At 38.0% G+C, this 14602-nt stretch overlaps 1 protein-coding gene across 1 annotated transcript in view; it reads right to left on the bottom strand.

Moving 5' to 3' along the window:
* LOC132262181 (protein abrupt) overlaps positions 1 to 12695 on the bottom strand; it is a 40908-nt gene extending 28213 nt beyond the window's left edge. The window contains exons 1-2 of the mRNA XM_059761347.1: positions 12603 to 12695; positions 12380 to 12525 (exon numbers count right to left, since the gene is read on the bottom strand). The gene's annotated coding sequence lies outside the window, so the exon portion shown is untranslated. The remainder of the gene's footprint in view (positions 1 to 12379; positions 12526 to 12602) is intronic.
* Positions 12696 to 14602: the final 1907 nt, after the last annotated feature.

The raw sequence follows: 14602 nt of genomic DNA, 5'->3' as shown, positions 1-14602 counted from the left end.
GACAAGTAAATTGTTGTATATTGGACTACACGCGATTCGCCGTGGCTTGTCAGGTGTGGTGGAGGCAAAAAAAGAGCACAAAAGCCCGGAGAGAAGGAGAGATGTAAATAATCAGCTTTTGTGTCGGGTTGATAGGTCATGCAAGAGGTTTTTGTGTAAAAGAGTTATTTAAATCACACACAATTTCACGTGGATGAGGGAGGTCAGTTACTTGCACTTGGCTTCAAGCATCCAAGCGATGATTATCGGGCATGTTCCACTGCTGGTAATGTTGAATCATGGACAAATGCGCTAAATAGTGGGATTATCAGCGGGTTAACAGTTAAATTGTGTAGGAAACAATCAATTACAGTCGTGAGGTGGGAATGTTTTTTGCCCCAACAGATTCTTAGCCATCAATTCTCGCAAGAAATCAATTCATTTGACGTGATCTGGCAGTGAAAGTATTTTTCTTTCCTCCTTCAAATCCATCAGATGTGTTAACACATTTTTGAAATGTGTGATTCTCATTGCCCATGTTGTAAAGCGGAAAATATTTATTGCAAATGACAGCAAAATAGAGATGTGCGGATGCCAAGCGACACCTGAGCGAGTTTCCAGCCACGACGAGACAAGCGAAAAGACACGTCCGGATTATCAAAGTTAAAATAGGATTAATACCAGAAACTGCAGATACCTTGAGAAAACAGGAAAAGCCCTATAGGCATTTTCTCCCAAAAATTTGCAACACAATTAATAATGTTGGGAGTGCTAAAAATGCCTGAAACAATTAAAAGACACTCTTGCGCTAGAAATCATCATCAGTCAATCAGATGTGAAAGAACTGTTAAATCTGATTAATTTATTCGTGCTCCGATGATGAGATTTTTTTCACCTCACCTGTTAAAATCAACACAAATAAATTGTTCACATTGGAGACATGGGATATTGTCGGCCCGCGCTTAGCGAAAAAAAAAATCTACTTGTTACTTTTTTCAAGTACACCACAAAAAAATCATCTCTACAGAGAGAAACAACTTTTCCAATCTTGAGACCGTTTCATGAAGAGCTTACTGTCAGTAAAACTATCTCGCAACCAGTTCAGCATTTTGTGCTCTCATTAAAAACAGTTCCTTTTTCTTATTCTCTCAATATTCACATCTCATATGTTAATTCAAAAATCGTATTTCATTACCATCTGAAGAGTGTGGAGACCAATTGAATTTTCGCTCTGAACATCAGAGGACAGACAAAATTTCATATTTATTTAGGATTCTGGCCATACTTAAAAATGTGAAGTCTTAAATTTCACCCAATTTCCGGGCAAAAATCCTCAAGTGAAGACATTTTCTTGACAATGGGCCACAAAGCAAATCCGACACGTGAAAATGCCCTAAATGAAATTTCAAGGTAAATTATGTATCATTAAATGTGGTTCAAGATATTAATAGTTGATTGCATTATATAAATTATCTGCTAATTAGATGGTTTTCTCTGCCTGTAAAATTATTGTCATAATAAAATTAAAAATAATTGTGAGATTATCACACCACGTTCAGGCATTGTTTTCATTCTGTTTCGCTCGCTTCTCGGGCCTGAATATAATGTATCTCTTATTATTTTTAATGCTGCAGCGACCTTTTCAGTTCACATTTCGTAAAGTGAACTTGCTGGTGTCCAAATTACCGAGAGAAAAGTCCGCCATATCTTGTAATCTACACTCTCATTCAAGAATTCAGGTTGAATAAGAATTAGGGGACAGCGATACCATTGCAGGCAGTTTGTAATTTCAGACAGTCGAAACTAAGAAGTACATTGGAACATTTACAGTTTCGTCAAAATTATATAGATTAACATTTTTTTTGGTCTTCTTTGGCGCAAACTTTATACTGTTCGCGATGCTTTAATTGTGGCATTAAAAGACCTCACTTCAATACAATTCTGAGCTGAATATTTATTTTATTCCACAACACTTCCATTGTGATTGAGCCCAAAAAAGCCCCGCGCTCCGCTATGCTAAAGAATGCTGCTAATATTCAGTTTGAGACATGTTTCAATGAACAATTTGTCGCAAAGTGTTTGTGTGAAGGCAAGAGGAAAGAGTGGTGTAATTTATATTTATTTTATGTATATTTTAGAGACTGCGTAGCTAAATTTCTAATTTTGGCAATTAGTAATTATAATGTGATCATGGGTAGATTGTATTTGTGAATTACACACGGGGGGGATAAAATAGAGGACACATTGAAGGGAAAAAGAGTCTCATTTCGACAGTCACCCACTCCATATGAAGAGAAGCTTAGATGGAGAGAAACACCCAGAAATATTCGTGGGTCACACTCAAATGTGTGGGTTTTTATTGCAGCATTATTTTTTGGAGAATTGTTGAATTATTATCATACAAACATGATTATTTTGGCTCTCTTTGTTAAATATACGTACTAACAATCGCACATAATTCATTTGCTTTCGGCCTGTGTACAGTCCAGGGGCTTTTAATACTCTGCCTCTCTTTTTTCAGTTAATTAAAAGTATGGTCAGTACTGAAATGAATATTTCAAGCCTTGGAATTCCGCGTACCACACTTTTCCGGGAAGACGGAAAACAATGAAGAGAGTTGGTAATTGTTCATGATGAAAAAATGAACGGGCCGCGAGGAGGAGGGGAGCATCAAAAATCTTTACGACTTTATCTAGTTTTTCCTTCCAAAAGAAGACAATGCGTTGACTACAATTAGTGTATTTTATGCCTTTTTAAATCATATTTGAAAGAGAACAAGTGGGGCTCAATTACAAATCTCACAATGCAGCACAATATCTGTGAAATTTAATGATTCCACCGTCACAAGTGTCTTGCTGTACGCAACATCTCATCTCAGAGGTCCAAGAGACCCGATGAGAAGAGTGTATGGTGAAGATATACTCTCATAAAATAATAAATCGCCCAGCAAAAAATGTGAAATAACGATGGAATTCTGAGACATAAAGAGAGGAACTTGCTGGAAGGTAAAAATATATTTTAACATAAGTTATTCGGTATGGAGTTATTTTCTTAGTAAAATAAATATAGTCGAAATTATATTTATTGATGCCTATCCGACTGGAGAGGTAGTGAGGGAGAAAAATACATATAATCTCGATGCGGCAAAAATGAGCAAATGACTTCTTCCCAGGTAGAAAAATCACTCTCATCATTCTCATGACCAGATGAAATGCGAGGGGAAAATACAACTGAGAAATTTGCGATAAAAAAATCATATCTCTGAGGCACAGGTAAAGCATACGTGAGGACAACACTTCAATGCACGGTTTCAGGATGTTTGAACAATGAGAAATCATTTTTTAACATGCACTCAAGAGCCAAAAAGAGGTCATTTGTCGAATAATATTACTCCTCACACAAAGCGTGGAATTGAAAATTTTCGATTGTATGGTTCATTGGACCCGATGTGGTCACAAGTAAAATATCATTTACATTTTATTCATATAAATCCGATATAAAAATTTGAGAATTTCCATAAAGACGCACTCATAGTGAGCCAAACACTTGGCTATTTCTCTACCATTTCTCCAATGATGCCACATTGCTTTTTATCCAGCCTTTTTTGAGCGAGAGAAAAGAAAAAAAATACATAGGTATATACCCTAATACCTCACTTAATGGACATTATAATGCTTATCGAAATTGCTGTATTGGTCAAGAAGAGATCTCAAAGTTGACTTTCTTCTCCATCCCATAGGCATATCGAGATTTTTATTTCTTCTTCTCAATATACATCTTTTTCTCCCCCTCTTATTGCCACCTTCCATGGCATTGCATTTGAAGGCAGGTAGACAAGATATCCTTATAATTTATTTTCTGTATTTCTCCCTTTTTTCCGTGCCCACAAAAAATTACTCCTTAAGACACATACGCATTGGATAAGACAGGTACACATCGCCACTATGTAATATTCCTCTGATTTTCAAACATGAAATTCCATTAGATGGTTTTTACCTGAATTGCTTGATCCCTTCGAATGTGGCCGGGACAAAGAGTCATGATTTCACCACGTAAATGAACAACCACGCCGAATACGTGAGATTTGAGCAAATAACCTACTTAAGGTCGTTCCAGCATCACCCATTAAATTTGTTGCAATATATTCCACAAAATGCACTCCTCTCAATTCATTCTCTCTCTCCATAACACATTTTAGGTATAAGCCAAGAAAAAGTGTCTATTTTCTCCAACACTCGTCCGGGGAGTGTGTATTTTTGAACCGGCAGCAGCTCATTTGCACCGAAAACAACTCCTCAATAAGTGACACATTTTCCTTCTCAGATGCTCCACCATTTCAAATACACCACTTACGGCCTATGATATTCGATATCTTCGGTATTTTAACAATATTTCAATGCTCAGTACTCTCTAGCTTCCTCCGACAGTCTCAAATACACATAATTTTTGCCGCCAAATGAGCAACATGTGTTCATTTGAAGCATCTATGAAATTATGACCCATTCCTGGTGACGCTCAGTATTACAAATCAATCTACAGTTTCTAAATAATCACTATTGCGTACCTTAACTCAACTTATTCATCATACAGCAATTGTACACGGCGGATTAGACAAAAATCATGCCTTATCGTGACGCATAGATGATAAATCAGTGGGAATTTCCTGTGCGCACAGCGCAAAAATAATTTGGCGGATAATTAATTGAAATGTGGTAAATTGTTTAGCAAGTGATTTATTGAGGCGATAATTTAATTGAGCAATTTCTCGCGTTGACCCCAAACAGCTTCTGCTGGGCAAAATGGCCCAGGTTAAAAGTGCATGAGTAGCCGCACACAGTTGGTTTTTTAGCATTCAATCCAATCAAACACGAGAAGAAATTGGTGAATACGCGAAGATGTGCGCTCCATCTTCATCTCTTGCGCTCCTCACAATTCCATTAATTCATTCTATTCATGTAATATAGCCAAATTTATTATATTACCCAATCAATAAGACCACCAATTGATTGCGAGGCTCATACGGAAGTACCGTAATGTTTTATTGCTCGATCGAAACACTAATTTGTGGCCGTTGCGGTTCATCTTGTGTTTTTCACGTAAAGGAAATACACAAAAGTAAGAATAAAGATACTCTTATAAATAATATTAGGTTTATTTTAGATGCCCCCATACATAATTCGTGGGGCCCACTTGGGTGAAATGTACATTTGAGAGAGGGACATGGCGATAGAATTTTTGCAGACAGAGAAAGAGCAATGTGCCTTTTTTCCAACCCAATAAAATCTTCGTTGAAGATTATATAGTCAGACACACATCTCAAAATCGAACATGTATGATTCCTCTCCTAATGTACATTTCGTATGAGAAATAGCTTACGTATGTAATTAAAGTTAAAGCATTTTTTTCTACTCCGCATCTCTCGAGATATTCCACATTTAATTGATTTTATCTGCAAGTTGCCTTTTTTCCTATTCAACTTCAAAGTACTCTAATGCGAGTGAGAGAAGGAGAGAACAAAACGACAATTCACATTAAATTCAATTACACTCGAGAGTCGGTCTCTCAAGGCAATACACATCACCAATTCTCCTATTTCACGAGCAATCCTACATTACATGCCAAAACGTGCCCCGAAACTTCCTCGAATTTGGACTATTTCCAGATCAATTTTGCCTTTAAGGATCGGCAAAATGAATTTTACAAAATCCATCTCTAATTTTCCGTAAAAACCCTCTACAAAATCCCTTTTAGTTGTGTGAAGCATGAAGGAGTCATTTGAGAAATATCAGTCAATTTCACTTTCAAAATCATCCTCTCCACCACTCCGCAGTGAAGCACGACAATGCTGTAAAAGCAGAAGTCCTCCGATGATGCAAGAGTGACGCATTCTTTAAAAAATGTACAGACTTTGAAGAAATTGCTATTAAGTTCGGGAAGAATGTGCAAATTCTTCCTTTTTCATGCAATAAAAAGTCAGATTCCTGAAGATTGCATTTGAATTAGCACAGATCAAGACAACTTTGAAGTAAATTTATAAATAAAATTTAAGCATTATGTTGTCTTTCCCACACGTTCTTCCTCCTTTTTGCTCCCTTTTGTCCTCAGCATTTGTACACTACTCGTAAACCGGGCACTCTTGCAGTTGTACCATTTGCTCCTCATCCTGCTCTAACATGTGGCTCATTCTCTCGTCCTTTGTGTTTCTGTGCCTGAGATATTATCCGAAAATCGCATTTTACGATGAAGATTGCAGGCCACAAAAAACAACAATTCTTTATACAGCATCAAGGGTACCTATTGAAGGCGTCGTAAGTCTTTCAGGGGGGTGAGAAAAAACACCTTCAATAAATACCTGAGGCCTCAGACCGTGAAGATACACATTGTAGAATCCAGTGTGATTCACTTACTCCGCACTTTTTCTGACTAATTTTGCGCAATGATCGCGCCAAGTGAGAAGTCGCAGTCGCTGCCGCGGTGACATGTGGATGGACATAATTTTCTGGCCGCAGAGTTGGAAGAGAGATGAGAAGAAATTTAATAAAATGCGAATTGGTCATATAATCACTTTGTTTAATGGTGAAATTTCTCTATCTCATACCCTGTTATGTCTTTTCAGGAATCTTCACCGACTCTCACGTTAATCTCATCAAAAGTAAGTATAATGTCCCCAAACGCATACTCACAGATGAAAAAAATAGTAAAAATAGCTATTTTACGAGTAGATCTATGTATAAGCATCAATATTAATTATTTTTGGGAATATTTACATAAAATGCTGTGTGCGCATGTATCTTTTTATAAAATCTTTACATATAAATTTTCTGTTGGAGGACGCTGAAGAAGAGACACATTTATATATATTTGTTTCTTCTTTTTACCAACAAGTTTTTCAACTAAATATGCACAAACACATGGATAGAGAAATTTCGTATATCAATATACAGCGCTGACTCTTTTTTCTTGTATTTAATTGGACCAAAGAGCAGTAGTTGGTCTTAATGCTCTATGCTTGTATTCGATGATCACAGTTGTGGACAAATTTTCAACCAGAGGTGTTACTTTGCTTTTGTCTACGCGATTAATCATACATTTTTTGTAAGACTTTGGGTCATTTTTCTGTCAAATTTCACCAATAACGTCTGCATTTCCACGTGAAAAGCGTCTCTAAAAAACTCCCCACTGAGAGGATTTATGATGTTATCCCCAATGGCTCGACATCTCTCGATACTTTACACCTTTGATGACTCATAAAAGTGCGTTATGAAGCGGAAAATGTCAAAATTAGCCCATCTCCCCTCACGAGACTTTTGATATTTCGGAACGGTCGCACGAGAAAAATACGAGATACACTATGAAATGTTGAATATTTAATTTTCTGGTAACAAAATTGTCTTTGTCGAAAGAGGAGGCAATTAAATACAAGTGCAAATAAATTTTCGATAGCAAATGTATCGGATTTCATTTGAAAGCCACCGATCACTGGAATGGTAATTAAGGCAAAAAAAACACACACACAACATCAAATGCGTGCTATTAATTGGACGATAGTCATTCTTGAAATCTCCTCAAGGAAGAAATTTCTCTATTTAGACTAAATAAATGTCTGATCTCACTTTGAGTGGTAAAAAACTGTTAAAGAAAAAGAGTCCAACAAGAATGGTGATTTTGAGAATACATGCGAGAGAAAATAATCAATAAGATGTCCCATAAATTGTATGAAGAAATAGTATTTTTACGATCATTGCTTTGGATAGATTGGATGTCTTGATGAGACACTGTATGCTTCATCCGAAAAAGATGTTCATTGGATATTCCGGTAAGGAGGTAAATTAACTAAACAAAAACAGGTTTCAAATACGACAAAATTTTTCGTTAAAGACGCGACAACAATCCTCACCACACAAATTATTCTACTCGTTACCTTGAGATTTATTATGGCAGTTGAAATTCCAATCAAATCCATACCTTTTTCTCTGTTACCCACCGAAATGTTGCCGCAATTGAGCATCATTCTCACACTTCTTTTCCACAGAATTCCTCATCTTTTTATTCTATTTGCCGCATTCTCCTCTTCTTCCAGGGTGCGAATAAGTGAGATCTTATTGCGATATTCCCATGAAGTGCGCGTCATTAAATTGTCTCGTGATTAATCCCACCAAGTATTTCCGGTGGTATTTCGCTCACAATTGCATATTCTCAGAGGAAATTCGTGGCTCAAGGGCCCCCGAATGCCCAGCCGATGATGCACTTTCCGATGCAACTCATCCCATGAGACAAAACTTTTGAAAATATCTCATGTTTGTGTTGTGTAATTTACTGCGAGGCAACAAACATCGTTTCCATTTACAAAGTTTCCGAAGGAACAGAGGAAAAAAACACGAGAAAAAGTGTTCTAAGTGAGGCAACGCATAGCGATTAATCTAATTTTACTCGCGGGAAAATCTTATTGTGTGGGTGGGATGTATTTAAAATTGAAGAAAATTCACCGATGGTGTGCTCCGCTCGACAAGTTACATCGCCCCCTTCTCCATCATCTCCCCCAAACGCTGTAAACATGTGACACGGCGTGTGCACGAGTCCTCAGCAAATACCACGCAAGTAGTTTCGTCATAAATTATTAAATTATGATTATACACAATTAATAGCCAAAAAATTCACAATCGCATGATTATTCATTGGCTAACTGGAAATTTGAGGAAAAATATATTTAAATGTCAATTCAGTCGTGGTGCTTTTTTTATTGAAAAATATCACCATCGCAGCTTAGATGTAAAAGTCTTTATCAAAAAATTACATCACATTTATAGTTAATGCTGAGAACGTGAAGTGAATATCTCTGCGACTGCTATAAAATCCATATCCAATTCTTTTGTGCCATATTCTTTTCAATTTTGTATTACGCGATTGGAGGTAAAATCTCCGGGCGCACTGATTGGCCGCGGGGTATCAAGAGGTTTATTAAGTATAGAAAAAATACCACTAAATATTCAAGACATTTGACCATATTGACTATTCGCGCTATAAATTAAAATTTACCGGGGCAGATGTATAATATTAGCATTATTGCTACTTTGATATTCGATGTAAAGACGATGAAAAAATACCTTATATACGCTCTTATTTATGCCATCGACTTGATTCGTTGCCTTGATAAATATTCTCCTGATGATTTTTTTTTTCGCCAGCAATTATGAAGAATGTCTTCCAATAACTAATCTTTTCCACACATTGCCAAAAAGCGGCATTTTCCACGCCAAAGTCGGTGTTTTGTGAATACATCATCGTAGCTTCTTGACTGGAGGACTTTTGAGTCATTTTTCATTAGTAGACGAAAGCTTAAGTTGATTGGCGGCTCTATTTACGCCAATTAGCAAGTAATATCGCCCACAAATCTGTTCAAAAACAGATTTGTTACACATTGTAAAAATTATCAGATAGTGAATATAAATTAAAAGCAATCGGTGAGTGGCATTCTTAATCTTCCTTTTGCGTTCTCTAAATGAAATTCCACCCATTTTCATATAGACACTCAAAAAACCACATAAACCACTCTTTTGCGCCATTGACTCGAGATCAGTTACATGCATCACAAGACAGATTAGAATATATTATAAATTGTACGAGGACGAAGTCAGAAATCCGTATGATTTTTTACCGTATTGGTAATCATCCCGTCAAATTACCGTCACATGACGGCTTCAAGGAATTCCGAGAAGCACTGAAAATTTCGCCAAAACTCCCTGATCCTCTCAGCATGGCAGGGTTCTATCTATGAAATAATGACTCTTGCAGTGGATGCGAGTGCGAGTGAGAGGAGCACAGAGTGTGGCATTTCCAAGAATTGCGGTCGCGAATTTTAAATTCACTCGAATGTATCACACAAACACACTTGCTTGAGGGGTAGAAGCGCGAGAGCCAGACAATGGCGATTGCCTCAAGATGCGCATTTTGCACCGAAAGACTGTACGCGCAAGATGTTGTAGACACATTAGGAATTATATAGACAATAATTAGTAGTTTCCTCCTCGTGAGTCAGAAAATTGACCGAAAAAGTCCGGCTCAATGGAGGTGAGGTTTCATTGAGGGAAAAAAGGGTCGCGCGCAATGCTCTCGACATGAGTGATTGTCTGAGCATGATAGGAGTGATCGCGTGGGTGGGATATGGATGGCTATATTTGTTTGGCTACACAAAGCTGAGGTGAAATAATTAATTTAATGCATCTACGCCGCGACTCTCCCGATATTTATTCCCGCAGTTTAGTTGCAGACAAGACATGAATTTATTTCATATACGAAAAAGAGACATCGACCAGCAAAAAAACGACACACAGAGAATGTTTGTTCGATAATTCTCAACACAAAATACAGAGCCAACCAACTTGAATGGATGAATGCAAATTGCCAAAATTGTAAATCGAATATTCTGCTGTCGGCACACTAGAGGGATGGTGTACATTGAAAATTGTCTGTCTGTCTTCCAGTGGCGGAATAAAAAAAGCACAACAATTGAAGGCACTATACATAAAAAACATATCTGTACGATGTCAGAATTATAGAGCGTATTTCACTGTTCCCTGCACAAAATGACAAATACGCTCTGGTCATCCAATAAATATTCTAATATTGAAAATTTTTCCTATTTTTTCCCCACTTCCGTTTCCCGTTCTTTCACATCCACCATCGCCCTTCTCGCCTATCTTCGTCCCCACATTAAATGATACATTCATGACACACCTGTTTACTTGTTAATTACCCATTCAGAGGTCTATTATTAAAATATTGAATAATAAAATAAATATCCAATCACAATTGGGTCAGGCCAGGCCAAGTGTCGAAAAGGCTGCGAGACTGCCGAGTGGAAAAATTCGAGTGCGGCCAACAGAGGCAATTCGCGGCGAAATTATTTGCAACAGTGCAAAATAATTCTGGTAGACATTCTTCTGCCCTTGACCTTGGCTAAAAGTTGTCTGTATTGAGAATTATGATCATCTCCCTTTCCTTTTGTTCCATATACAATCGCTATGTACATGAAATACATAAGAGTTGATTGTGATACCGCTTTGCAGGCGTATCAGAGTTGAGATCGCGCCAGAATGCGGCGACGCAAGATAAAGAACCCACTGAATTGTGAATGATTCTTACACGTTCCAAAAAGTGCGGAAAATGCTTGAAGAATTATGCTTTCAAAATTCAAGAGACAACAAAGTAGTGTTCAACTTTTTACTTCATCTTTCCCAACAGCCAAAATCAACTCGGATTCACTGACATACCAAGCAAAATTCTAGCCATTCTAAGTACGCCTAAGCTTGCATTTTTCAAGCATCCTTCAGTTTCCAGCCAACCCTGAGACTTTTAATCAAAAGAGCACTCTCTATGTGCATCTCGAGAGACTCTTCCTCTCGCCCATGGTGTAAAAGCGGGAGAGCGATTAAGACAAGAAAGTATGTAATTGTGATTCTATATGGGTTCCTGCTAAGCGTTTCGCCGGGTCCCCAAATACATGAAATCCCCACACAGAGCGCGTCAATTCCGCACGGCCTCAATTTTATTCGCGGTTGCATTTTGGGCTCTGCCAAACGGTGTTGCTGCCTTATTTTTTGGCTCTTTTGCTCTGCTCCATTGCAGAAGAATTCTCAAAGTCAAGGTTAACTCCCCGACCACATGCAACAACTCCTTCACTGTGTCCACATGTGATACTCCTCATCGCGGCCACACAGACACAATTGATGTATCATGCTGGCGATGCAATTTATATTATTTTAACTTGTGTGGTGCCTTCAATTAGTTTATTTGTTCTGTCTCGCCGCAATCTTGCATCATTTACCAAGCAGCAGATTTTTCGGGTACCCCACCAACTCATCCACAATATAGTGTTCCCGCCACGATAACTTGTTATAATCTCACTTGAGGAGTCAATGCTATAAAATATATTGAAGTGAAATTCTTACCGGGCATGAAATTTCAAGACGAAAAATCCCCTCTTATGGCAATTTTGCTGAGATTTCTCTCGAGCCCATCTTTTCTAGAGTTGCGCACAAAATTCGCATGAAATTTGATGGCATTAGAAAAGAATTAATTTATTGTCGAGCCCCGGTTTAATTAAGCCAAACCTCAAAGAGGCATCGTCATTTTATGTTTCTCTCACTCACGAAAATTAAATGTAACTCATAGAAATTACGGAGAAAAAATGTATAATCTCTCTCTCTCCTCTGCAACAATAAAATTCCCATCGAATGGGGTTCCTTCATAAAAATTATTAAACACAATAAATATTCAGGTAAAAGATGCCACGGGTAATAGTTAGTGTTTAGGTGTATATCCATGAAAATACATAAATCGAAAATTCCAACAATCTTGAAATTGGTAATTTATATTACCAGTTTTATGAATACAAACCCACCAATCTGATAGTTTGTAGTTTTTTTTTCCTTCACTCTTTTTCCATTTTATTATCATATACCTCCTCTTTTAGAATTAGAGAAGAGTTGACTCTTTTCTCTTCCCCCACGTCCTCACCTTCCGCCAAGTGGTTTCAGTTTCGTCTATCTGGATTTCAGTGTATGACCACCATAAAATATGTATGAAAAAGTGTAATATATTTTTTCCTCCACGCCTCATCTCACCGCAGAGCGAGATAGATCTCGGGCTCAAATCTTCACGACAACACTCTCCAAGCTGCTCCCCCGAAACACTTCTTGTCGCACATTGGAATTGGCAGAATAATCTCGAGAGTGGCTCACGCAAAAAATAGCGTCTGACTATCTTGGTCATGAAAGACTTTTAGCCAAACTCTGTGTTTGAGAATTGAATAGTGTGCCTTCAACTACAAATGCATTTGAAACCATTCCCAAAAATTTAATTGCCCGTTTCACCCATTATTAATTTAAACACGCAAACACACATTCGATACAGCGTTGGCCGTCTCGGGCGCGCACAACACAAAAAGGAGAGCCAAAATATGAAATAAAAACAACGCAATCACAAATCTTCTTGAACATTGCCATTGTGCACAGACTATGTATTTTAATTACCGTCTGAAATGTTATCTTATGTTTGGCTCTCAAGGGCAAACAAATCGCAGAGTGATTTTAAAAGCACCACACATCAGGATTATTACAAGAGACCACAATTAATTCAGCTCTCGGACCATTTACACTCTTTTTTTCCACACTTGAACCCTCTTTTTCTCGTTAGATGTAATACGATAGGAGAGCCTCGGGCCCCAAGCATGGCAACTGTCAATTGAAATGTGTGTGAAAGTTTCGAGAAGTTTGAAAATATCGCATGTCCGTTAGATACACTTCGCACTGAGGCTTTGACGGTCACAACTATCATTCCTCGGATGGAATAGGTCCTTTCTTTTGTGCTTTAGGTGTTTGTAGGTCTATTTGATAGTCATTTTCGATGCCCTTGTGTAGCCTTAACATCTCTGATGATGATCTCATATGATTGTGTCCCGTTTCAGAGCTTTAGAATTCCAACATCTTTCCTTTGTTTCTTAACGTCTAAGTATCTGGACTCTCTTTTTCTTTCAACCAAGCCGCGTTTCACTGTTAATTTCAAAGTAAATTTCATGCAACATTCAATCCTCAAGTAGGTTATTCTGCCAATCGCTACCAAATTGCATGTGACTGTATGGGTGTAATTCCTCATTGTTTTCAATTCTTTTTGGCTGGCGCAATGAAAGATATGAATCTCTCATAAATAGTTGGATAAATATTTATAAATGGCAAGAGGATATTGCCAAGTTGTTTGTGATTTTTCAAGTCGTCTCACAATTTGCCATCTTTGCAAATGCCCAATTTTATCATCTTTATCATCGTCTCTTCCCGCTCTTCTCTGCTTGACCCAATGACCGATATATGTATTCCCTTTGCTCTCTTGTCGCAACATTTCCTCCGTGAAAACTTCGCCCATCGGCGGCACGGCGAAGGTCCAGATAGGAGGAAGATATGAAGAATTTTGAGCCAGGAAATTCCACACTCAGAGAAAATTCGATAGAAACTTATAATTACGGTCGGACGAGAAAAAAGGGGTTCCACAGTCTCGGGACTCGGAAACTGTTCATTGCAGAGAATTCCCCAATTTGACTCATAAATTAAATTGGAAGTTATTGCTTGGCGGTCTGCACGACATCATCTACACGGGGCCGTTTTCGGTGCATTCGCGCGATACACCTTCAAAAGGATTGGCTGAGCACAAAAAAATGCTGACTTTTCTGCCAATGTGTGCGTTATAAAAGTGGTGTTTTTGCTCACATTTTCCTCTAATATCTTTTTACCATACACACACTCCGTACGAGGCTCAATTTATTCTTTGTTCCACTTCCAGGAACCGCGGCGCTAGAAAAGCGTATCGCCAAGACAAAGTTGCCGTTCTGTTGCCGACCAACTGCAATATGTCCATAACGTGGACTGCCTTTATAAATTCACTCTTCGATTCTCTTGCCTTTTTTGCACCTTTTGCCTATACTCTATTTCCTATACCCACTCTCTTAATTCCTCCTATCATTCCCAAAAATATTCACCTTATGTAGTCCCAAATGGTCAGAACCCACATCTTACAATCCATGCTGCGAAAGTACTGAATTTAACGAATTCACCCTTCCTTCAGACGTTTCAGG

The sequence above is a fragment of the Phlebotomus argentipes genome, unplaced genomic scaffold (genome assembly GCF_947086385.1).
Source record: "Phlebotomus argentipes unplaced genomic scaffold, Phlebotomus argentipes genome assembly contig_15, whole genome shotgun sequence".
In the NCBI taxonomy this organism is placed as follows: Eukaryota; Metazoa; Arthropoda; class Insecta; order Diptera; family Psychodidae; genus Phlebotomus; species Phlebotomus argentipes.
This window is presented reverse-complemented; position numbering and strand designations above follow the sequence as displayed.